At 41.3% G+C, this 23,615-nt stretch overlaps 1 pseudogene; it reads left to right on the top strand.

The window, feature by feature from the left end:
• Nucleotides 1-4,044: 4,044 nt before the first annotated feature.
• LOC141509821 (uncharacterized) lies at nucleotides 4,045-15,969 on the top strand (annotated as a pseudogene).
• Nucleotides 15,970-23,615: the final 7,646 nt, after the last annotated feature.

Below are 23,615 nucleotides of genomic sequence, written 5' to 3'. Positions count from 1 at the left end.
CAAATCCTACTGTGATAAATGGTTTTGTTTATATGAATTGAAGGAGACCAATCTCTCCCTTAGAATTTATACCCAATAGTGGGGCTCCTGGCCAAGAATATCTTTTCTTGAATAATTTGGATTTGTTTAATAGAATAGTTTTATGAATTACAACTCACCAGCAATTAACATGCATACAGCCTCTCTATTCTTTGCAAATCCCATGGGTATAAAGTTTGAGGGTCTCTAATTTCATTGCATCAGGGGTCACTGCGTGTGCCAATGTCTTGGAGAAGAAAGATGCACTTTATACTTGTGAAAATCCTTGGCATAACTTAATAAGGCACAAAGATCTGGGGTTTGGGAGGAACCATCCCTTCAAGAAGTCTTCTTGGACATACCTCCTAGTAGGTGTGTATGATATACAGTCTCATCCTAAGTTGAATACCATTCCCTTCCTTTGATGAACAAGCCTGAAGTAGCTTTTCTGATGGTATGGTAGATAGAGCACCAGCCCTAGAGCCAGGAGGCCTTGAGTTCAAAAGTGGATTCAGATACTTGATTGTTTTTGGTTTTCTTTTTAGGTTGTTTTTTTTTTAGATTTTTGCAAGGCAAATGGGGTTAAGTGGCTTGCCCAAGGCCACACAGCTAGGTAATTATTAAGTGTCTGAGACCAGATTTGAACCTAGGTACTCCTGACTCCAGGGCCCGTGCTTTATCCACTATGCCACCTAGCTGCCCCCTCATATACTTGATTCTTACTAGCTGTGTGACTGGGCAGGTCACTTAACTCTGATTGCCCCCAGTCATCATCTCCAGTCATCCTGATCCATATCTGGTCCCTGAACCCAGAGAAGAAAGTGAGGCTAGTGACTAAGCACAGCATCCCCTCACTCAAATCCAATTCACATACTTGTCATGGTAACACCTTGCTGATGTCATAGTCTTCTTTGAGAACAAAGGATGAAAGTCATCAACTTTTCCGATCCCAACTTCTGATAGTAAATTTGCATAAAAAAAGAACACAAAATCCTCTCAAAGCTGTATCCATGAGAGTTTGGTTTTTTCCCACCTACCTTACTCCCCTATGCATGTTAACTACATACTGTTTTACTCTTTTTTTTTTTAATGGCTAAACTATAGAGGTTAATGTTTGTCCTTCTTTTAGGACAAATTCCAAAGGATAACAAATATTTAATTTAATTATTAATTTTAAGGCCGAACTCCTGGAGGAACACTCCTCAGTGTGATATTCTGGTTGTTTTAATTTCCATTTCAATCTTTGTTTAATTATTGTTAATATTTATTCCATGTGTTTGTTGATACAGAAATCTCACTGAAGAGAACAAAGACAGAAAAAGACCCTGGATTGGACCAAGGAAGTACATAGGAAGGAGATCTGTGCAACACAGTTGCAAATGCTCTAGGTATCCAGGAGGGAGAGATAACAATACAAGAAAAAAATCTCTGACTTTATTAATTTAAAAAAATTGGTGACCAAGAAAATAGTGACTAACTTCCATTTTCTGGCTTCTGTGGAAAAAAGGACCAAAGCACAGAATGAGATAAGAGATGTGTGGGATAATGACCACAGGAATCAAGAGTTCAGAGTCTGAGTCAGAGAGAGGAAAGGGTCTTTTATTTTTCTTCAAAGAAAAAAGACACAGCCCCACCTTGCAAAGTTGTATCAGCCAGGAAGTATCAAAGAGAGAAGCTCACAGGCCTCTTTTGATAATAATCATAATCCTACCTCTAAATTTTTTTTACTAATACTACCCAACCTTTCGAAAGCAAACTCAATTCTAATTATCTTAATTTTTCATAGCTAATCTCTATCCTATTAGCAATTTATAGTTTTCAATCCCTTATTACCATAATTATTCATAGGTAATCGATACCCTATTAAAAGTGATTTTTAAAAACCTCATTATGCATTTCCTCTAACCACATTTGTAGATATGCAATCAGAAAGAGAGCCAGTCCAGTTTTTCTCGAAATTACTTCATTTCCAAGAATTACAGAAATCAGACAGTTTTTGCTTCTAAGAATAAAGAAAAGGTGGGGCAAGAGTATTCAAGAGGAAGCTTTACCAAGGTCACTCGCACAATTGTGCTGTTTGTTTTTTTAATGAGGAAACTTCACTGAAGGCCATCTCTCACAAGAGAAGATCTTTGACCAAATAAGAAGAAAAAGGAAATTTTATAAGGTGACTTGGAGGAGTTTGAAGTAGGGAAGTAAAGCACTGCTTGAATGTAAGTAGGAGAGTTTGGGCCCAATTTGCAGAACAATCTCCAGATCTAAAATACTAGACTAGGTTTAACTTGTGATCTGAGAAATGAACTCAATCTTGTTGATATTGTACCCAAAATATGTTTCTTCTCTATCCCCTTTTCTTCACTTAAACAAATGTCCCCTAGGAATGTATAGCAGACCTTATAAAGAACTAAAATGGGAAGAGTCCCCCATCAACTGTGGAATAGCTGAACATATCTATGTGAATATGATGGAATATGTTGCTTTTTAAGAAATGATGGAGGGGCGGCTAGGTGGTGCAGTGGATAGAGCACCGGCCCTGGAGTCAGGAGGACCTGAGTTCAAATCTAGCCTCAGACACTTATTCATTACCTAGCTGTGTGGCCTTGGGCAAGCCACTTAATCCCCATTGCCTTGCAAAAAAGAAAAAAGAAATGGTGGAGGAGAAGGTTTCTGAGCAATCTGGAACATTCAGTTGAACTGATGCCAGGGGTCAGCAGGGCCCGCTGAGGAAAGGAACAGTCACATTGTAGCCAACAGGTAACCGTGACTAAGTTACTGTTCGGAACCTCCAGACTCAAGCCACACACATAACCGTAAATGACTGGCCAGCATCCCAGAGCATCCCGGACGGCCACGGTCGCCTCCACACAGGGTGGGCATGAATTCACGGGACAGTCACCCATGTCCCGAGGGGGCGAAGGCCTCGCTTGGCTCCGCTTTGAGGACATCAAGGGTTTTGTGCTTGGTCTTTGTGTTTCTCGCTTTGGTGTATGTAGTTTTCGGGAGGGGAGGGCAGGAGAGAGGAAAGAAATGCTTGACCGTGGCAACAATGTATCATTTTAAAAACTTATTTCAGAAAGGAAACCCCTAGCCCCTTCTGCGCAGGACCCTGGACAGCCGCAGCACGCGAGCCTGTCCGCCAGGCGCTTCTCCCGAGGCTCTCCCAAGCTGCTTTGCCCATGCGCACACGGCCACGGTCTGGCCTCCGGACTACGACTCCCATCAGGCTATGCGCGCATTCCCTTCCCTTCGTCTCATCCAATGGCGAGGGCGGCGGCTTCGACTCGCGCTTCGCCCCGCCCCGTGGTTTACCTCCGCTCCCCAGTTTGAGCGCAGCCGGCCCGCCCCCTCCCGCCCCGGGAGCCGCCGGACGGAGGCAGAGCCCGGGATGGAGCCCGGGGATGGAGCCCGGGGTGGAGCCCGGGATGGAGCCCGGGATGGAGCCCGGGGTTGGAGCCGGGGTTGGAGCCCGGGGATGGAGCCCGGGGTGGAGCCCGGGGATGGAGCCGGGGATGGAGCCGGGGATGGAGCCCGGGGATGGAGCCCGGGGTGGAGCCGGGGATGGAGCCGGGGATGGAGCCGGGGATGGAGCCGGGGATGGAGCCGGGGTTGGAGCCGGGGTTGGAGCCGGGGATGGAGCCCGGGGTGGAGCCGGGGATGGAGCCGGGGATGGAGCCGGGGATGGAGCCGGGGATGGAGCCCGGGATGGAGCCCGGGATGGAGCCCGGGGATGGAGCCGGGGATGGAGCCCGGGGATGGATCCGGGGATGGAGCCCGGGGTGGAGCCGGGGTTGGAGCCGGGGATGGAGCCCGGGGTGGAGCCCGGGGTGGAGCCCGGGGTTGGAGCCGGGGATGGAGCCCGGGATGGAGCCCGGGGATGGAGCCGGGGATGGAGCCGGGGATGGAGCCCGGGGTGGAGCCCGGGGTGGAGCCCGGGGTGGAGCCCGGGGTGGAGCCGGGGATGGAGTCCGGGATGGAGCCCGGGATGGAGCCCGGGATGGAGCCCGGGGTGGAGCCGGGGATGGAGCGGGGGATGGAGCCGGGGATGGAGCCAGGGCTGCGGCGGGGGCGCCCCGCAGGTGGGCGGGTGGGGGAGAGGAGAGTCGGGCCCCCTCCCACCTGTAGAATGGCCGCTTTCTCAGCCCCTGCTGCGTGCCCAGGTGTAGGCGCGCTCCTCCTCCACCTACAGGTGTGGCCTGTAGTGTGGACACCCCCAGGGCACGGGGTGGCGCCGCGGATAGACACCCAGCCTGGATCGGGGGGACCTGAGTTCCAGTCCGCCCGCTGAACTTGCGGTGTCCCAGCTGTGTGAACTTGAGCGAGTCACTTTACCCCAATGCCTGGCCTCTAAAGCCCGCGTCGAGCTGGATGAGTTGGGGGTCTGGACCAACTTGTCTTTCATCTCTGCCTTGTTTGTTCCTCACTTTGTTTTTCTTTTGCGGGGGGATGTCTACATTTTTATTTTTTTTATATATTTTTTTTAGGTTTTTGTAAGGCAAATGGGGTTAAATGGCTTGCCCAAGGCCACACAGCTAGGTCGTTATGAAGGATCTGAGACCGGATTTGAACCCAGGTACTCCCGACTCCAGGGCCGGTGCTCTATCCACTGTGCCACCTAGCCACCCCCATTTTATTTTTTAATATAAATATTTTTTTCCAATTTTATACAATGGTAGGTTTTACAGCCTATTTTTGATAAAAGAAAGATTTTATTTATTTAGAATTTTACAATTGTCCCCCCATCCTTGCTTCCCTCCCCCCACCCCCACAGAAGGCATCTCTTAGTCTTTCCATTGTTTCCATGGTATGCATTGATCCAAGTTGAATGTGATGAGAGAGAAATTATAGTCATTTTTTTGCAAGGTTTTGAATTTTACAATTCTCACCCCCACTCCTGCCTCCCCCTCAAGAGAAGGCAGTCTGATAGTCTTTACATTTGTTTCCATGTTATGCAGAGGTTCAAATTGAATGTGTTCAGAGAAATAACATGCCCTTAAGGAAGAAAGAAAATTTTAGAGATAGGATAATCATGTAATACATAAGATGACTTTTTAAAAAAAAAAATTGAAGGTCATGATCTTTGGTCTTTGTTTAAACTCCACAGTCCCTTCTCTGGATACAGATGGTATTCTCTAACACAGATCCCCCAAATTGGCCCTGATTGTTGCACTGATGGAAGGAGCGAGTCCATCAAGGTTGATCATCACCCCATGTTGCTGTCAGGGTGTACAACGTTCTTCTAGTTCTGCTCATCTCGTTCAGCATCAGTTTGTGGGAAAGAATCAAGTGTTTTGCTTTCGCAGGGGTGAGGAAGGGTATTGGCAGAATCTCACAAATATCTGTGAGGATAATGCATTACAGAAACCAGGATGGAAACTCAAGAGTTGCTGACCTGTTTATAGGAAGGGGAGAGTTAAGACAAAAGGAAAAGGTTAAATAGCTTTGTATAGGTTGAATGTGAGTCTGTGCTGTTGTCCCTTACTCTTGGAGAAGGAAGTAGCTGTTCCTGCTCATTAGTATTAGTATATAATAAGCAAGGTGGGGAAAATGTATGGGGGGGGGGCAAATGTATCTGTTAGATTTGTGACCTCATTCTATGATTGGCAAGAAAGGGCAGGAACAAAGCCTTTGAAAAATGCATATAACAGGGGCAGCTAGGTGGCACGGTGGATAGAGTACCGGCCCTGGAGTCAGGAGGACCTGAGTTCAAATTCAGTCTCAGACACTTAATAATTACCCAGCTATGTGACCTGGGGCGAGTCACTTAAACCCCATTGCCTTAAATAAAAATTTTAAAAAAAAGAAAATACATCTAGCTTTTGAGGGTTTGGGGGCCCCTCTCCCACCTTGGGAGAAGTGTGTCATTTATTAAGATATCTTAATAAAAACCATTTTAATCACTCTGGACTAAGGATTCACGAGCCATTTATAACAAATTCATGCAAGTCTTTCTAGGCTTCTCTGAAATTTCATCCTTCCTGATTTTTAATAGAACAGTAGTATTCCATCACACACATATACCACAATTTGTTTAGCCATTCCCCAATTGATTGTTCCTTGTCTTCTTAAACATGAATTTGAGGAGATAGGGTGATAGAATGGACATGAGCCTGATAACCTCAGGCAGATATTTTGGTCCCCCCCAACAGCTGTCTCCTTGGCACCAGGTCCATCCTGTACCAAGTGTCAGTACTAGAACATAGGGGTGGGCACCGCAGCCTCCTCTAGGAGAGGGAGAATGGACCTCTTCTTCCTCTACTGACTCAACACCCTCCAGCTCCAATGTTAAATTAAAATGATGGTGCAGCTTTCGGCTAATCCCAAACTGTCTGACATTCAATTTACATTCAATTAAACCAAGAAAAGTGATTTTTTGGAACCTCTGCCTATATTAGGATATGGTCTTACTAGATATCCTCACTCTTTATCCATGTGCTAAATAAACATAAGCTATTATACTGAAAATTCAGAACTTGAATTCTTTTGACTTCAAACTTAGGGAGCAAATTCTTAGTTTAAAATGTGAACTATTTAGATACGTATATTGAAAGTAGTTTTTTGGGGTGGCTAGGTGGCACAGTTGATAGAGCACCGGCCCTGGAGTCGGGAATACCTGAGTTCAAATCTGGCCTCAGACGCTTAATAATCACCTAGCTGTGTGGCCTTGGGCAAGCCACTTAACCCCATTGCCTTGCAAAAAACTAAAAAAAAAGAATTGGTAGTTTGTCATTCTGATTGCTTATTGAAACAAAAATAGAAGAAATCAGATCGTATCTGTTTTGTGGTATATCTGAGCTGTTTCTTTCCCTGCTTCCTCATTTCATTAATGTATCTGATTTTTGTATTTAATAAATTACAAAAACCAGGATGCCTGATCTTTGTGGAAACTCAAGAGTTGCCGACCTGTCTATAGGAAGGAGAGAGTTAAGACAAAAAGAAAAGGCTAAATAGCTTTGTATAGGTGAAATGTGAGTCTGTGCTATTATTGTCCTTTACTCTTAGAGAAGGGAGTATCTGTTCTTGCTCATCAGTATTAGTATAATAAGCAAGGTGGAGAAAATGTATTGGGGGGCAAATGTATCTGGACCCAGATAAGTGAAGCACCCAATTAAATCTGGTTCACTTGCTTGTCATGGCATCACTTCTCTGATTTGGTGGTCTTCATCATGGATGAAGGACAAAGATCAATCAAGACATTTATTCAGGCACTGGAATAGTCTTGAGTGTAGACAAGTTATTTGCTCAGGTGCTTAACAAGCGTGTACAAATCCCCTACCCACATGCTGGTAAGGAGGTGGAGATCCTCCTGCCATCTCTAGGTTCCAGGCAATCCCTCTGACTGCCCACCATGCATGGAACTGTCTCTGTCCTCCAGATTGACCATTGACCACCCTAACTTCCTTTGAGTCCCAACTACATCCCACCTTCTTCAGAAAAGTTTCCTCAATCCCTCTCAATTCTATTTTCTTCTTTCTTACCTATTTCCTATTTATCCTGTATATAAATTCCTATATAACTTAATAAGCATTTACTGAATGATTGAGATGATATGTATAGACCTTTTATCAAACCACACACCAGCCAGTGTAAAAAGGTCACCCAACCTCATTGGGGTGTCTATTTGCCCACATTCTGAATCCCACTCCATCTGTTTTAGTTACTCCTGCCTGAGAGAGGTGATGATGTTTATCCATGACATCCAGGAAATGATGCATCGACAAGCACCAAATCCCTGGATTGGATGAGATTGAGGGGGGCAGCGCTAAGTCATCAGCCTCCCTCTCTCCTCCAGAGCAGCTGGGTCTAGTGGTCAGACATGGATCAGGATGACTGGAGATGATCTTGAATGTAAGGCAATCAGGGTTAAGTGACTTGCCCAGGGTCACACAGCTAGAAAGTACCTGAGGTCACATTTGACCTCAGGTCTTCCTGACTTCAGAGCAGGCACTCTATCCACTGCCCCATCTAGCTGTCTGAGGGTAGACTCTGCTGAAAGTCAGATAACTGTAAACCACTCTGCAGACCTTCTAGCTGTCTAAGGATCAGTTGCTATTATTAGGAGTATGTGGAGAGGTGATCTGACACAAATATTCCAGTTGCTCTAAATTTCCCCCAACCATCACAGTTTAGTTTGTCATAATTCAGCAGGTACTTATTTAAGCATCTCATATGTGTGAAGTTCAGTTAACCACTGGAGAAACCAATTAAGACAAAAGGCAGCCCCTGTCCTCAGGGAGCTCACATTCCAGTAAGGGGGACACAACTTGGAAATAATCAGGTATATAGGAGGTAGTTGGATCAAAGTGGATCCAAGGGAATCCAACAAGGGAAGGCATTGGCAGGAAAAGCCAGAGTAGGCCAAAGGTAGAAGGAAGTGGGATTTGAGCTGAGTCTTGACTGAAGTCAGGGGGACCATTTGTTTCCAGCCATTGAAGACAGAGCTGCAGTGTGGATACAAAATCAGGAGTAGAGATCCACTTATTTGTTTGTTTATATTTATTCATTCATTCATTGATTTATGTTTTTGCAAGGCAAATGGTTAAGTGGCTTGCCCAAGGCCACACAGCTAGGTAATTATTAAGTGTCTGAGTCTAGATTTAAACTCAGGTCCTCCTGACTTCAGGGCCAGTACTCTATCCACTGTGCCACCTAGCCACTCCTATTTTTTTATTTTGAAAAAATATTTTATTTGTTTTTCAATTATATACAAGAGTAGTTTCTATCTATCATTTTATGTTAGGTTTTGAATTTTACAATCCCCCCACTCCTTCCCTCCCTCCACCCCACCCCTACAGAAGGCAGTCTGATAATCTTTACATTGTTTCTGTGCTATACATTGATTGGAATTGATTGTGTTGAGAGAGAAATCATATCTCTGAGGGGAAAATAAAATATTAGAGGTAGCAAAATTATGTAGTAATTCACTTAAAAAATGAAGGTAATGGACTTTGGTCTTTGTTTAAAATCCACAGTTCTTTTTCTGGGTGCAAATAGTATTCTCCATTGCAGGTGCTCTAAAATTGTCCCAATTATTGCATTTATGGAATGAGCAGATCCATTAAGGTTGATCATCACCCCCATGTTGCTGTTATGGTGTACAATGTTCTGTTTCTGCTCATCTCTCTCTCAGTATCAGTTCATGCAAGTCTTTTTAGGCTTCTCTGAAATCCCATCCCTCTTGGTTTCTTATAGAATAATAGTGTTCCATAACATACATATGCCACAATTTGTTCAGCCATTCTCCAATTGATGGACATTCACTCAATTTCCAATTCTTTGTATAGCTTACATTTTTTTGTTTGATAATTTTTTAAATTGTTTTTTGAATTTTACAATTATCCCCCCAATCTCACTTCCCCAAAGGCAGTCTGATAGTCTTTACATTTTTCCATGTTATATATTGATCAAAATTGAATATTTTGAGAGAGAAATCATATTCTTAAGGAAATAATAAAATATAAGAGATAGCAAAATTACATAATAAGATACCTTTTTTTAATTGTTTAAATTCCACAAATCTTTCTCTGGATACAGGTGGTATTCTCCATCACAGATATCCTAAAATTGTCCCTGATTGTTGCTCTGATGAAATGAGTAAGTCCATCAAGGTTGATCACCACCCCCAAGTTGCTGTTAGGGTGTACAATGTTCTGGTTCTATTCATAGAGATCCCTTTAAATCTAAGGCTTCAGAGTAATTGGTCAGTCAAAATGGTGTCTGTCTGAAATGTTAAATCATGTACTTGAGTTTTTAAATCTTAAAGAAAAGGTGAGGATAATAGCTTCCCTCTCTGCTTAATAGATTTGTGAGGAAATGCATTAGGAAATAAGAAACTTGGCCAATAGAAGCTGTTGCTGTCATACAATTTGGGGTCCAGCCTTATGCTGACTTCAGGACTGCTCCCCAGACTTTGTGATAGTTTCACTTTCACATAGGTTTTTGCATGATTTCATGTGTAATAGGTTTCATATTGCCTTCTCAGTGGGTGAGAGAGAAGCGGACAAAGAGAGAAAAGGAGAGGGGATAGGGGGGAGAGAGAGACTGAGAGAGATAGAGAAAATGAACTGAAACTCAAAATGAAAAAAAATTCTCTTTCCTCCACATTCCAAGTGAGGGAGACTGAATAGGCAAATATGTTTTCTGTTTCAGAAATCCATGACCTTCCAAGATGTGGCTGTGGACTTTACCCAAGAGGAATGGAGGCTATTGGGCCCTGCGCAGAAGGAGCTTCACAAAGTCATCATGCTGGAAAATTATAGGAGCCTGATCTCTCTGGGTAAGGAGACCTTCTCCCTTTGACTGTCTGAGAAGCTATTCCCCTGAGTTCATAGCAGGCAGGACCTGTGTGTCCATTAAGAATTAATTGTACTTTTTTGACAAGGAAAAAGCAGATCCCTAATGCCAGAGATACTATTTTTGTTCCCTCTTCATAGTCTGTGCTTTGTAAAATTAGAGACGATCATTTTCAATGTATAGTTAACCCATTCACATAGAAGGGTTAGGCGTGCAGGGTTCTGGGAATCTGGAAAGTCCCTGTAAATTGTTTTGGTCCTCTGCACCAGAGAAGAAGTCTGAAGTTTTTCTTTTTCTTTATGAGGTGTACTTTCCTGTAGAATTTGGTTTGATATCATACAATACTGTGCATATATTTTATGCATTTCTGAGTTCCTAAATTTTTCCTGTGTCTGTCTGGTGACTTTTGCATGTTGTCTGGGGCTTCCGCAAAATTCCCCATTTAATTTCTTATGCTGACCCATGATATATGGACATCAGGGGAGGTTAAGTCTAGATGTGGAAGGGATAACTCTACTTGCCTTGGGGTAGGGCCTTTCCCATCCTTTGCGGCCTTGGGTAAAGGACACTCCCTCAGTGCAGATGTGAAGGGTTCTCTTAGCCTAGGAGGGAGCTAAACATTTTTTTGTGACTGCTCACCCACTCTTTGGCTTAGACTACTCCCCTTTCTCCCCCCTCACCAATACCAAACAGAACAGAACACAGATATGGGCCCCTGGCTACTTTGGCAGTAGCCCCTAAAATAGTTCTTTTCCCTCTTAAAGGGGGGGTTTTGTTGAAATTCTGAGATGATTCCCCTTCCTCAGCACTTTCTCATTTTCCTTGAGTAGGGTATCCTGTTTCCAAACCAGATGTCATCTTCCAACTGGAACATAGGAAAATCCCATGGATGGGTGACAGAGAAGACTCCAGAAAGCCCTGTCCAAGTCATTGTATAGAAAGTAGGCAGATGGCAGCTGCTGCTTTATCACAAGTCCTTCATTCAGGAGGAAGCCCTAAGATATCATTGATGGAGAATCTTCTTCAATGTTCAGTGGCCTTGGCAAAGGACTGAATTTGTCTAAGTCAGATTCCCTCATCTTCTCAACACATTCCCTTTCCTGAACTAGTCCTCCATGTTGCCTCTTTAATCAGATGAAGTCCTTTCTCTTTCCCATTTCTTTGGGGTCACTTTCCCATAGTTATCATTACCTCATTTCTCCAGACCATTACTCTTAGACATGATGGAGACACAAGAAAAATCAGGGATACCACTAGTATTTCCTTACAAAGACAAGATCTAGACACATGCATTGACAGGTAATCTCCCATACCCCTAGAAAATGTGAGGGACAGAAAATGCAAATGGAAAAATTGGAGTCTCTGTTGTGGGGGAGAAGGCATTTTGGCTAGTGAGCCAGTAGGAGAAAGGGCCCAGAATTGGGAAGGACAATGGCCTGCTGATAGTCATGCAATGAGAAGTCCAATTGGACTATATAGCTTAATAGAGACCTCAGAGCAGAAGAAATAGAATGTGTTCAGTGAAGAGTGAAGTCCAAAAGTATTTCTGTTGTGCCTCAATATTCTTAATAGGTTACATTCACCCTTAGTGTTTTACAACTGAAGAGGGTCTTTCACAAACATTTGTATTTGACCTTCATAACACTAAGAGGTCCGAAGGGCTGCTAACACCGTCATTAATTTGCAGATGAGGAGTCTCAGGAGTTATGTGGATTCTACACAATCACTATCCCTAGAAGTGTCAGTCTTTGCAGAGGGGAAGAAGTCATTTTAGCTGGTAAGGCAGTGGAGGAAAAACTTCCCTGGGCTTATCAAATTGAACCTCCTTTTTAAATCCAGGGTAGAATCCAGAGAGGACATATGTATCATACATGTATTCAAACATACATGTTTGAATGTAAGCAGTGTCCTTATTTGGGTCTCTCTTGTGTTTGAATATTAAATTTCTCATAGTTCTGGTCTTTCCATCAGGAATGCTTAGACATCTTTTTTTTGCATTAAAGGTCCATTTTCTCTTCCCCATATCATAATACTTGTTTTCCTGGATAAATTATTATTATTACTAGGTGTAAGACCATATGCTTGTCTTCTGGAATATCATATTCCAAGTTCTCCACTCTTTTATAATGGTGGTTGCTACATCCTGTGTGATCCTGACTATGCCTCCTCACTATTTGAATTCTTTCTCTCTTCTTATGATATTTTTTCTTTATAAAGTTTATAGTAGTCCTTTATAAACTGTCATTTCTAAACACATATAAATATTGATACTTAATTTATTAATTTTAGATTGGAAAACTGAGCCTGAAGAAAAGAAATACCTTTCAAAGACTAATATTGTTATGGACAAATCATCCCCAAAACAATACACCAAAGATATTCACCCATATGCAACATTGGGAGAAAGAAGGAATTATGATATTGTGAAACCTAAGGATAATGAATGTAGGGAATCCTTCAAGAGTACTTCAGATCTTTTTAAGGTTTGTTGCGGTCCACTCTGGGCAGCCGGGTCTCAGTTTAATTCACACAACTCTTCGGGGGGCTCCGCCGGACATGTCCCGCATGTTCAATAATGAAAGTCAGCCAGTGAGAGATAAGCAAGAAGTTTATTGCAGGTATATGCTACATCTCTGACTCACATAGTTGAAATAAGGGTATATATAAGCCTAGTCCCCTTGTATCAGCATCCCTCATCTCCAGGCCTGTGGCAGTATAACGGGTATGCCACAGAAGGTCTGTATCCTGGAAAAATGTGGAATCTTCAACAAGATAAAGATGAAAGGTAGAGAGATAAGGACCAGAACTCCTTCCTGGGACACTTGAACAAGATGAGGATGAAAGGCAGAGGGGTAAGGACAAAAGGTCCTTCCTGAGAATATTCAACAAGATAAGGATGAAAGGCAGGAGAACAAAGAGAGAGAAGGGCCAGAGCTCCTTCCTGAGTTCAGAGCACTCTGGTATGGACCTTCCTGTTGTCCCAGGTCTCAATGACTCTCAGGATGAACTCCTCATGGCCACATACTCTGTCTATTATCCCCTTACAAAGGGTCATAAGACATATAACATAAATCACAGACATGGGTATCATGAGTTGGGAAAACACTTCATCCAGGGTAAACACCATCCTGATCATCAAAAAATCCATCCTAGAGAGAAACCTTTGGAATGTAAGGAATGTGGCAAAACTTTTGGCTTCAGCTCATCTCTTCAACACCATCACAAAACTCATACTGGAGAGAAGCCTCATAAATGTAATGAATGTGGAAAAGCTTTCATTCTTTGAAAACAGCTTAACTCCCACCAGAGAATTCATACAGGGGGGGAAACCTTATGAATGTAATGTTTGTGGAAAAACTTTTAACTGCAACTCATCCTTTACTTACCACCAGAAAATTCATACTGGAGAGAAACCTTACAAATGTTATGAATGTGGGATGGTCTTCAGAATGAACACACAGCTAAATTCCCATCAAAGAATTCATACCAGAGAGAAACCTTATGAATGTGGTGAATGTGGGAATACCTTCAAATGGAGCACACGGTTTACTTTCTACAAGAGAATTCATACTGGAGAAAAACCTTATCAATGTAATGTATGTGGGAAGGCTTTCACCCAGAGTACCCATCTTACTTATCACCAAAGAATTCATACTGGAGAGAAGCCTTATGGATGTAATGATTGTGGGAAAGCTTTTAGTTCCAGTATATCCCTTAATTCCCACCAGAGAATTCATACTGTGGGAAATCTTTTAGACACAATTCATCCTTACTTTACCATCAGAAAATTCATACTGGGGAGAAATCTTTTATATGTACTGAATGTTGCAAAGGCTTCATCCTCCAAACACAGTTTACTTCCCACCAGAAAAAACATACTGAAGAGAAGTTTGTATCATTTGTGATACAGTGAATTGCTTATTTATCTCCTAGATACTTTGTAGTACAAGGCAGTATTAATAACGTTGGAAAACTTTTAGCCAGAACACACACTCTCCTTGGCACTGGAAAGATTTTACAAAATTAATGGTTATTGGAAAGCATTATTTTTAAACACAGAAAACTCAGCAAGGTGCACAAATTAGTGAATAATTGAAAAAATATTGGAGAGAAGTCCTGTAGGCATAATTAGTATAGGAAAGGCTTTAAACATCTATCACTCTTGAATTACCATAAGAGAGTAGTTGAAAATGAAGTTTTTGAACACTGAAATTTAATCTTTTTTCTGAATTGACTGTTTTTCTATATAACCAAAGGACCAGCTATAATCAATCGATGATTGTCTTTAAAGTCTATGTTTTACTATCATTGACTTTCATAGGGTTTAAGATCTATAGTTACATTGCTAGACCATCTGATATATTATTTATTAACTCATCTGACAAATTAAAAAGTTTTTGTGTACCTATCTTTCCCTCCAATACTGAATTTTCCATTTTTACAATGTACTTCATTGATTTTATTTACCTATAGATAGTTTTTTAAACTTTTATTTACCTATAGATAATTTCCTTTTTTTTTCTTTAAAAACTGTAGGCAACTAGGTAGTACAGTAAATAGAATCAGGAAAATGATTCCTTTGAGGAATGACTTAAGTTTTTGCACTTCTGTCAGTTCCTTAGACATGTGGAAATCAGACTTATCAGAGATGTTTATCAGAAAATATTTTCCCCAAAGCAAATCCATTCCTCTAGCTGCCTTGATTCTATATGTGCTCAAGTTTTATTGTTATTATTGATTTGCTTCTGCATATACAACATTCTCTCATCTCTAGAATAGTCTTTCTTCCTTGGCTGGTTGTAAATTCATTCCCTATCCACATATGTGGAAAACTTAGCAGTATTCTTCCCTACTCATTTTATAAAGAAGCTTTCCAACCTTACTTTTAAAATTTTTATTGAAACAATAGTATATTTTGATTTGCTATTTTAATGAGAGCTCTGTGGAAGCTGGGCATTTAGTAAACCCCCAGTAAAACTGTATTTTGGATAACCCTAGTTTTATTCCTTTGGGATTCCTTGTTTTTTGTATTGTTAAGTGCTGGTCTAAACCTATATTCTGACAGTTGCAATATTTTTTTCTCCTGTAATTGAATAAATTGGGTTTCCTATAGTACTTTATATTCTTGGGTTTATCAAAAAATATTATGGTATTGATGCTTTCTTCGAGGTCTTGTTTAGTCCATATATTCCACCAGTCTTATATCACCAACCACTTGCTGGATATCTCAAGCTATCAAATTCAGTATAACAACTCAAACTCAATATTGCCAAAATGTAGCAACTGTTTCCCCTTAAAGAAAAACCTTGTCCAGATTTCCTTGTTTGTTCTATACTGAAAGCATATAAAGGTAGGGTTACAGGAGGAGATGTCTGCCATGTTTCCCCATTGTATATGATTTCCCTACTCTGGTCATTTAATTCATTTATGTATAAAACTAGGATCTTATATCCAGAGTTGGTGCAGAGACAAGTAATGCAAATCAAAGGCGTCTCCTGGACCAGAATCCCCCCAGTAGCTTCCCAGATAGGGCAAGTCACCCTGATTCATGCAAGCTGCTGGAAACCACACAAAGTCACTTTAGATGTATCTGTATCAGGGATATCTTTACTTGTTACTTATATGTATTTGCTTGAATAAACTTTAGTACTGAACAGTAAAGAGCCACCTCTGTCTATTTTCTTTGCTATTTCCCACCCATTTGCCTTCCTTTTGAGTGGGATATTCCCTCTTAAGAGTTAATATTCCTAGTGAAATCCTCTCAGGGTTAAAAATCATTAAAACAAAGACAGACTATTACCCTTAGACTATTCTTAGAAGAGGGAGAGAGGCCTTGCATTCCCAGTCAGACACCCTCCCGATTCTGCTAGGGAGTGAAACAGTGGACTGTTTCCAGAGAGACCTTGCATTCCCAGCCAGATGCCCTCCTGATTCTGTTAGGGAGGGAACTAGTGGAATACTTCCAGAAAAGAGACCTTGCATTTTACGTTAACCACCTATTTGAAGATAGACTGAGAGAACAGTAGACTGCCTTCTCTTATTTGATGATAAGTACTAAGAAGACCTTGCATACTCAGACATTAATTCATTTAGAAAGACAACAAAAGGTCATTAGAAATCTCCTGATACCCTGGCCATCTGGATGGTGAGGTAATATTCTATTTTTACTCTTCTCTTTGTTACTGGTAGGTTGTTTCACATAAACACTGTAACTCTGAAAATCCTAACCAATCAGGTTGGAAGAGAGGGGACTGGGGAGGGGGAATCATGCTCGGCCATATCATCTTGCTTGACTGTCACCTTGGAGCAGCTCCTTGCTCTTCACTACCTTGGTGAGACTTGGGAGTGCCCTTTTCTCCAGAAAAGTCAAAATAAACTTTGTTTTTTGCTCAGAGGAGTCTTTCTCTATTTTTTTTTTAAGTAGATTTTTATCCCACACACTTTGGACCTCATCATGCCCTAGAAACCTCTGAAGTAAGCTTACTTCAGTCCTTATGAGTACTCTCTGCCCCTAAGGTTCCTCCCTCTGAATGCTAAGCCATCCTATCTATTCCAATTTCCCAACTCCCCCCCCCCCCAACTGAACTTCTCCATTGTGATGCCAGAAACAAGTTTGTCCAAGAAATGGAATTTGAACCAACCAGAGATTATTAAGTTGGCCAGCAGGAGAGAATCCCCTTGAAGAGGTAGATTCATTCAAGCAACAATATACAGATTTATATAGATTTCAGGGACTGAAAAATAGGAGAGGGGTGGGGAATGATGGAGCAAAGCATGATTTGTTAAGGTCTCGGGGCTCAAGTTGATCTGGGACAATAATCATTTTACCTGGTTCAAGGGTTTGAGTTTCTGCCAGAATGGCGCATATAAGATTCAGGCTATTTCACAAAACAAGTTGCAGAATTGGATACTCTGGCACTAGCTTCCATCCCCCACTTTATTTTTTTTGTATACACAGCACTTGGCCCTGTGCCTGCCAATAGACCTGCCAATAGCAAGGTCTTAATGTTCATTAAACACCTGACTCTTAGGAGGTTCCACACAGTGGTCTACCTGCTCTCCCCTAGAGACCCCGACAGAGTCATGGAGAATGTGCCACAATAGACCAATAAAGGGAAGACCTTGTCCGTATCCTCTTTGCTATCCCATGTCTGTGAAAAGCCAGCCTCACTATGTCTCCACATGGGACCTAAACTATAAGTTTTTGTTGTTTGAGGGAAATCGGAACTCTTCTGTTGGTTACCATTTTCTTGTGAAGGGATTTAATGAAATGATTACAATTATATTGGGCAAAGTTCCAGGACATGATGACCTTCATTTGTTCAAAAGAATTTATATAGAGACGACTCTACCAGCACATACTGTCATCTGTCCTTTGTGTTCAAAGACAACTAATGATATCAGGAAGTGGTATCTTGACTTGTGTGATCTTGGATTTAAGTGGAGCATTGTTGCTCAAAGTCATCAACTTCATTCTCTCTTCCATAGTCATCAAAGCCCAGTACCAAGACAAAAGTCAGGAGGACTGGCAGTACCCCAGGTTGCAGAGGATGATGTTGGCATCTTCAATGTTCGATCCAGCTCTAAATTCTCCATAGCACCTGTTCCAGCTGCCTTCATGTCTGTTGGAAAAAATCATAAGAATGTGAGTCCCCTTGCTCACAAATGGGTTTGAGGCCCATTGGTTACCTTTGGCCTGCCTTAGCTCTCTGCCAAGACAGTTTACCAGGGTATGGTCACTGTGCCTGCTACAGCATCTTGTAGCCACAGGTGAGAGTTAAGTACTAGGTAGACACCAGTGGTGGATGAACAGCCCTAAATAGGGCTCAGCAAGTTTTTACATCAGAGGTGCTAGTCCTCCTTGAATATCCCATGCACCTCAAAAACGAAAGGTTCTGGTTCTTATGCTAGAGGTGTAAAGGGGGAAAAAATTTAATAGTTCCTATCCTCAAGGAAATTCCATTCTATTAAAGGAATAAAAGACATAGCTGAAAATTAATTTTTTTGTTTTTTACAAGACAATGGGGTTAAGTGACTTTACCAAAGTCACACAGCTAAGGAAGTATTAAGTGTCTGAGACTGGATTTGAACTCAGGTCCTCCGGACTCCAGGGTTGGTACTCTAAACAATGTATCACTTAGCTAACCCTGAAAATTAAATTCCAAGCAGAAATTTCTCAAGGGAAGATGCTAGCAACAGGGTTGGTGGTGGTCCTAGGTTCCCTATAAAAGGTGGGCTCTTACTTGTGTCTGGAAGGAAAGCAATGATTCTATGAGGTGGTGAGAAAGACCTGTATTCCAAACATAGTGGGTGGACTATGCAAAGCCATAGAGATGGGAAATGCACTTATGTATAGAGAACAGAAAAATAGATCACAGTCTAGAACTTAGAATGAAGGAGAAGCACAAGCAGTAAATCTGGAAAGGTGGTCTGGTGCCATATTGTATAACAATGGAAAAACCAACTCTAGAGTCAAGATGGAGCCACTGGAGAGTCTAAAGGAAGAGAGTAACATTGTAAAAACTGCTTTAAGAAAATCAGTTTAGCACTGTGGATAGAGCACTGGCCCTGGAGTCAGGAGGACATGAGTTCAAATCCAGTCTCAGACATTTAATAATTACCTAGCTGTGTGGCCTTGGGCAAGCCACTTAACCCCATTGCCTTGCAAAAAGCATTAAAAAAAAAAGAAAATCAGTTTGGCAGCTCTGTGGAAGTATTAAAGAGAAGAGACAAATTAGGCCCCAAGGCCAGGGGCTTGGCGAAATTTATGCTTTGGAAGTATAGGCAAGCAAGCTAGAATATGTTAGGATCCCATATTTCATCTTAAATTAAAGTATCTCTGAATTGTGGCCCATTTAGATGTAAATATACTTTTTGAATATCTTGTCATTAGTTGGGAAGTGCTTTTGGCTTTGTTTTTTGTTTTGTTTTTTTTTTGCAAGGCAATGGGGTTAAGTGACTTGCCTAAGGCCAAACAGCGGTAATTATTTAAGTGTCTGAAGCTGGATTTGAACTCAGGTCCTCCTGACTCCAGGGCCAGTGCTCTATCCATTGCACCATCTAACACCCCTGAAGAGTGTTTTTTAAAGGGCATCTTAAGATACAGAAAAGCTACTTTATAAATTCCAATTACAAGCCATTTAATTCTGTAAAATAGATTGTAATATAAATTCATAAAACTTACAAATATGTCCCAGCTACAGCTGATTTGATATTTAAAAAACAAAAGCCACAAGCAAAAATAATAGCAAAAATAATTTATGTTAGATCAATAAAAAGGTTTTGACAAGACAGCACACCTGTTCTTGTTAAAAACACTAAATCGCATAGGAATAAATAATAATGTTTGTTCTTTGTTCTCAAAGATAATCAAGGAATAAATGGGCCTTGCCTTAATACGAGAAGTACCAAGAATAAGAATTAACAGTAATGGAGATAAAAGAGGCAATGATAATATACAAATTATGTGTATGTCTCCGCTTATATATATAAATATCTCTGTGTATGGATATATATTTATATATACCCACACACATACATGTTTTACAGACACTCTGACTCAGATAGGAAATAATAGGATAATGGGAATGCATTTTCTACTAGGGACTCTGTACTGGCATGATTCTTAGTATTTTTCATCTGGTACTCATTTCCTTACTGGTCAAACACAGAAGTTGCCAGGAGGCAATGCCTACTTCAGTCTTTGTTCCTTTTCAGACCTTGATTGGTCCCTCCAGGTAATCCAGTTTTGGACAGAAAAGGTTTCAAAGCTTGAAGTAGCCCACTGTCAGATTATAGAGAGTACAGAACCTCCTCACACCCTGAATGAATTTCACAGGACATACAAAACTGTGTCCCTTTCAGATTATTCTCATCTTGGGTAAAGAAACATTAGACTTTTTTCTTTTTCTTTCTTTCTTTCTTTCTTTCTTTCTTTCTTTCTTTCTTTCGTTCTTTCCACATTACTACCAAAGTCATGTTTTAAAAGTACACATAATACCCACCCCCTACCCCAACAAAGGAAGAGAAACCTCAAGAAAAAAATAAAATGAGAAAGAAAAAAAATGTGCTTCAGTTTATAATTGGATACCATCAGCTGTCTTTGATAGATAGCATTCCTTACCATAAGTCCAGAGAAATTGCTCCAATATTTTTCCACAGTTGCTATTGCTAGCTTTAGCTATTTAGCTGTTGCTAGCTTTATTCCCCTCCATCCTATTCCTCCCCACCACCATTTATTCTATTCTCTCTCCTGTCCCTCCTCAAAAGTGTATTGGCTAACTACCCTCACCCAGGATCTTCCCTCTCTTCTGTCACCTGACCCTTCCACCCTTCCCCCGGTACCCTTTCTTCCATCCCTTTCCTCTCCTATTTTTCTCTAGGGTAAGATAAATTTCTATACCTAATTGAGTTTGTATGTTATTTACTCTCTGAGCCACTTCCAAGTGGCTCATTCATTCCCCTTTATCTTTCCCCCCTTCCACTCCATTGCAAAAGCTTTTTTTTGCCTCTTTTAGGTAAAATAACTTACCTCATTCTACCTCTCCTTTTCCTTTCTCCCAGTACATTCATTTCTTGCCCATTAACTTCATCTTTACAATATATTATGCCTTCATATTCAGCTCTTTCCTGTGCCTTATCTATATGTGCTCCTTTTAACTGCCCTGATAAATGAGGTCCATATGAGTTATCAATATTATCTTCCCAAACACAAGCAGTTCAACATCATTAAATCCCTCATCATTTACCACTCCCATCCACCCTCCCTTTATTTTTATTTTTATTTTTTAAGTTTTTGCAAGGCAAATGGGGTTAAGTGGCTTGCCCAAGGCCACACCAACAGGTAATTATTAAATGTCTGAGACCAGATTTGAACCTAGGTACTCCTGACTCCAGGGCCGGTGCTTTATCCACTACACCACCTAACTGCCCCCCCCATCCACCCTCTTTATGCTCTGCAAGAGTCCTATACTTGGAGATCAAACTTTCTGTTCAGCTCTGGTCATTTCATCAGGAAAGTATCAAAGCCCCCTATTTCATTGAATGTCCATCTTTTCCTGAAAGAGGATGTTTAGTTTTGCTGGGTAGTTGATTTTCATAATACAAGGTCTTTTGCCTTCCAGAATATCATGTTCAAAGTCCTATGAGCCCTTAATTAGAAGCTGCTAAATCCTTTGTGATCCTGACTGTTGCTCCAAGAAATTTGAATTATTTTGTTCTGGCAGCTTGTAATATTTTCTCCTGGACTTGAGAGTTGTGGAATTTGGCTATAATAGTCCTGGCAGTTTTTATTTTGGGATCTCTTTCAGGAGGTCATTGGTGGATTCCCTCAATTTCTATTTTTAACCTCTGCTTCTAGGATATCGGGGAAATTTTCCTGGATTATTTCTTAAAAAATGAAATCTAGGCTCTTTCCTTGACCATGACTTTCAGGTAGCCCAATAACTTTAAAATTATCTCTCTTGGATATGTTTTCCAGGTCAGTTGTTTTTCCAATGAGATATTTCACATTTTCATCTAATTTTACATTCTTTTGGTTTTGCTTTATTATTTCTTGATTTTTCACAAAGTCATCAGCTTCCCTTAAGCTTCATTCTACATTTGAAGGAATTATCATCTTCAGAGAGAGCTTTTTAATCTCCTTTTGCAACTGACCAATTCTGCTTAAAAAGCATTCTTCTCCTCATTGACCTTGTGGACTGCTTTTTCCATTTGAGCTAAACTGGTTTTTAAGATGTTATTTTCTTCAGTATTTTTCCTAATTCCTTCATCAAGTTGCTGACTCAGATGTCATGATTTTCCCACATAGCTCTCATTTCTCTTCCCAGTTATTCCTCTATCTCCCTTATTTGATTTTCAAAATCTTTTTTCAGCTCTGGTGTGGCAGAATTTTCCCAAGTTGTCCTTGGTAATCCCTGGACTGAGAGGTCTGGAAACTGCCCCCACTGCCCCCCCCCAACCCCCCCAGGTACCCTGGCACCCTGAGGGTTTTTCCTGGATGGCTGGAGCTGGTTTGCTTTGGCACAGTGTGGCCAGGGCTTCCCTGTGAGCCTTTCTAGTCCTGGTGTAAACTACCCTTCCCAGGAATCTTCCAAATTGTCTTGGGCTGGAAAATTGTTTCACTCAGTCTTTCTGTGGGTTCAATCACTCTAGAATTTGATTAGTCATTATTTGAGGATATTTGGAGTGGTCTAGGGGAGAGCTCCTGGAATTTCCTGCCTTCATTCCTCCATTTTGGCTCTACCTCCTCTTTTCCCTTTCTAATTGGTGATTGATCTCACCAGTCCAGGTTGTAGCTGTTCCTTTTTTGCTTAAATTTACTATCTTCTTAAAAATTCTTTACTTCTCAGAGAACTCTGTGAATTAACCTGTGAACTTTTTGCAGTAATATGTGAATTAAAATTTATACCTTTTCTTAACCCCCTGAAACAAATGTTTCGTGATGACTTCACTTAAAAGAACCACAGGCGTCTCTAGGATCTGCCCACCAGCAGCAGACCTCTGGATCTGGCTGCATTTCTCTTTCTGGCTTCTCTGTAAAAAAGACCAAGGTTCAGAATGAGAGAAGAAAGATCGTTAACCAAATAATGAAAAAAAAAAAAGCAACTTGAAGGGATTTGAACTAGTGGAGTAAAAAAGAGGTTGAATTTAGAGAGGACAAATTTGACACTATTTGTAGGACTCTCTGGATCTAAATACTAGTCTAGCTTGGAGAAATAAGCCCAATCTTCTTGATGTTGTATCCAAAACATGTGTCTTCTCTGACCCTTTTCTCTATTCATCCATATGTTCTCTATGAATCTTTAGCAGTTGTTTTTGTAGGGAAAGAACTGAAAACTGAGCCCCCCCCCCATCAATTGTGGACGAGCTGAACATAAATATGTGAATGGGAGGAACTACATTTGTGTGTATTTTTTAATTTTTTAAAAATTTTATTTATTTAAGGCAAGGAGGTTAAGTGATTCACCCAAGGCCACACAGCTAGGTCATTATTAAGTGTCTGAGATCAGCTTTGAACTCAGATCCTCTCACTCCAGGGCTGGTGCTCTATCCACTGCACCACCTAGATGTCCCTGACATTTGTGTCTATGGGTTTTTTTGCTAGGCAATGGGGTTAAGTGGCTTGTCCAAGGCCACACGGCTAGGTAATTATGAAGTGTCTGAGGCCACATTTGAACTCAGATCCTCTGACTCCAAGGCCGGCGCTCTATCCACTGTGCCACCTAGCCGCCCCCTGACTGGGGGTGGTTTTTGAGACATCCGGGGACACTGGGGCCAGGCCGGGTAAGGAACGGCAACATTGTAGC

This window comes from Macrotis lagotis, chromosome 1 (assembly GCF_037893015.1).
Source record: "Macrotis lagotis isolate mMagLag1 chromosome 1, bilby.v1.9.chrom.fasta, whole genome shotgun sequence".
Lineage (NCBI taxonomy): Eukaryota > Metazoa > Chordata > Mammalia > Peramelemorphia > Peramelidae > Macrotis > Macrotis lagotis.
The sequence above is the reverse complement of the archived record's forward strand: the minus strand, read 5'-3'. Positions and strand labels throughout refer to the sequence as shown.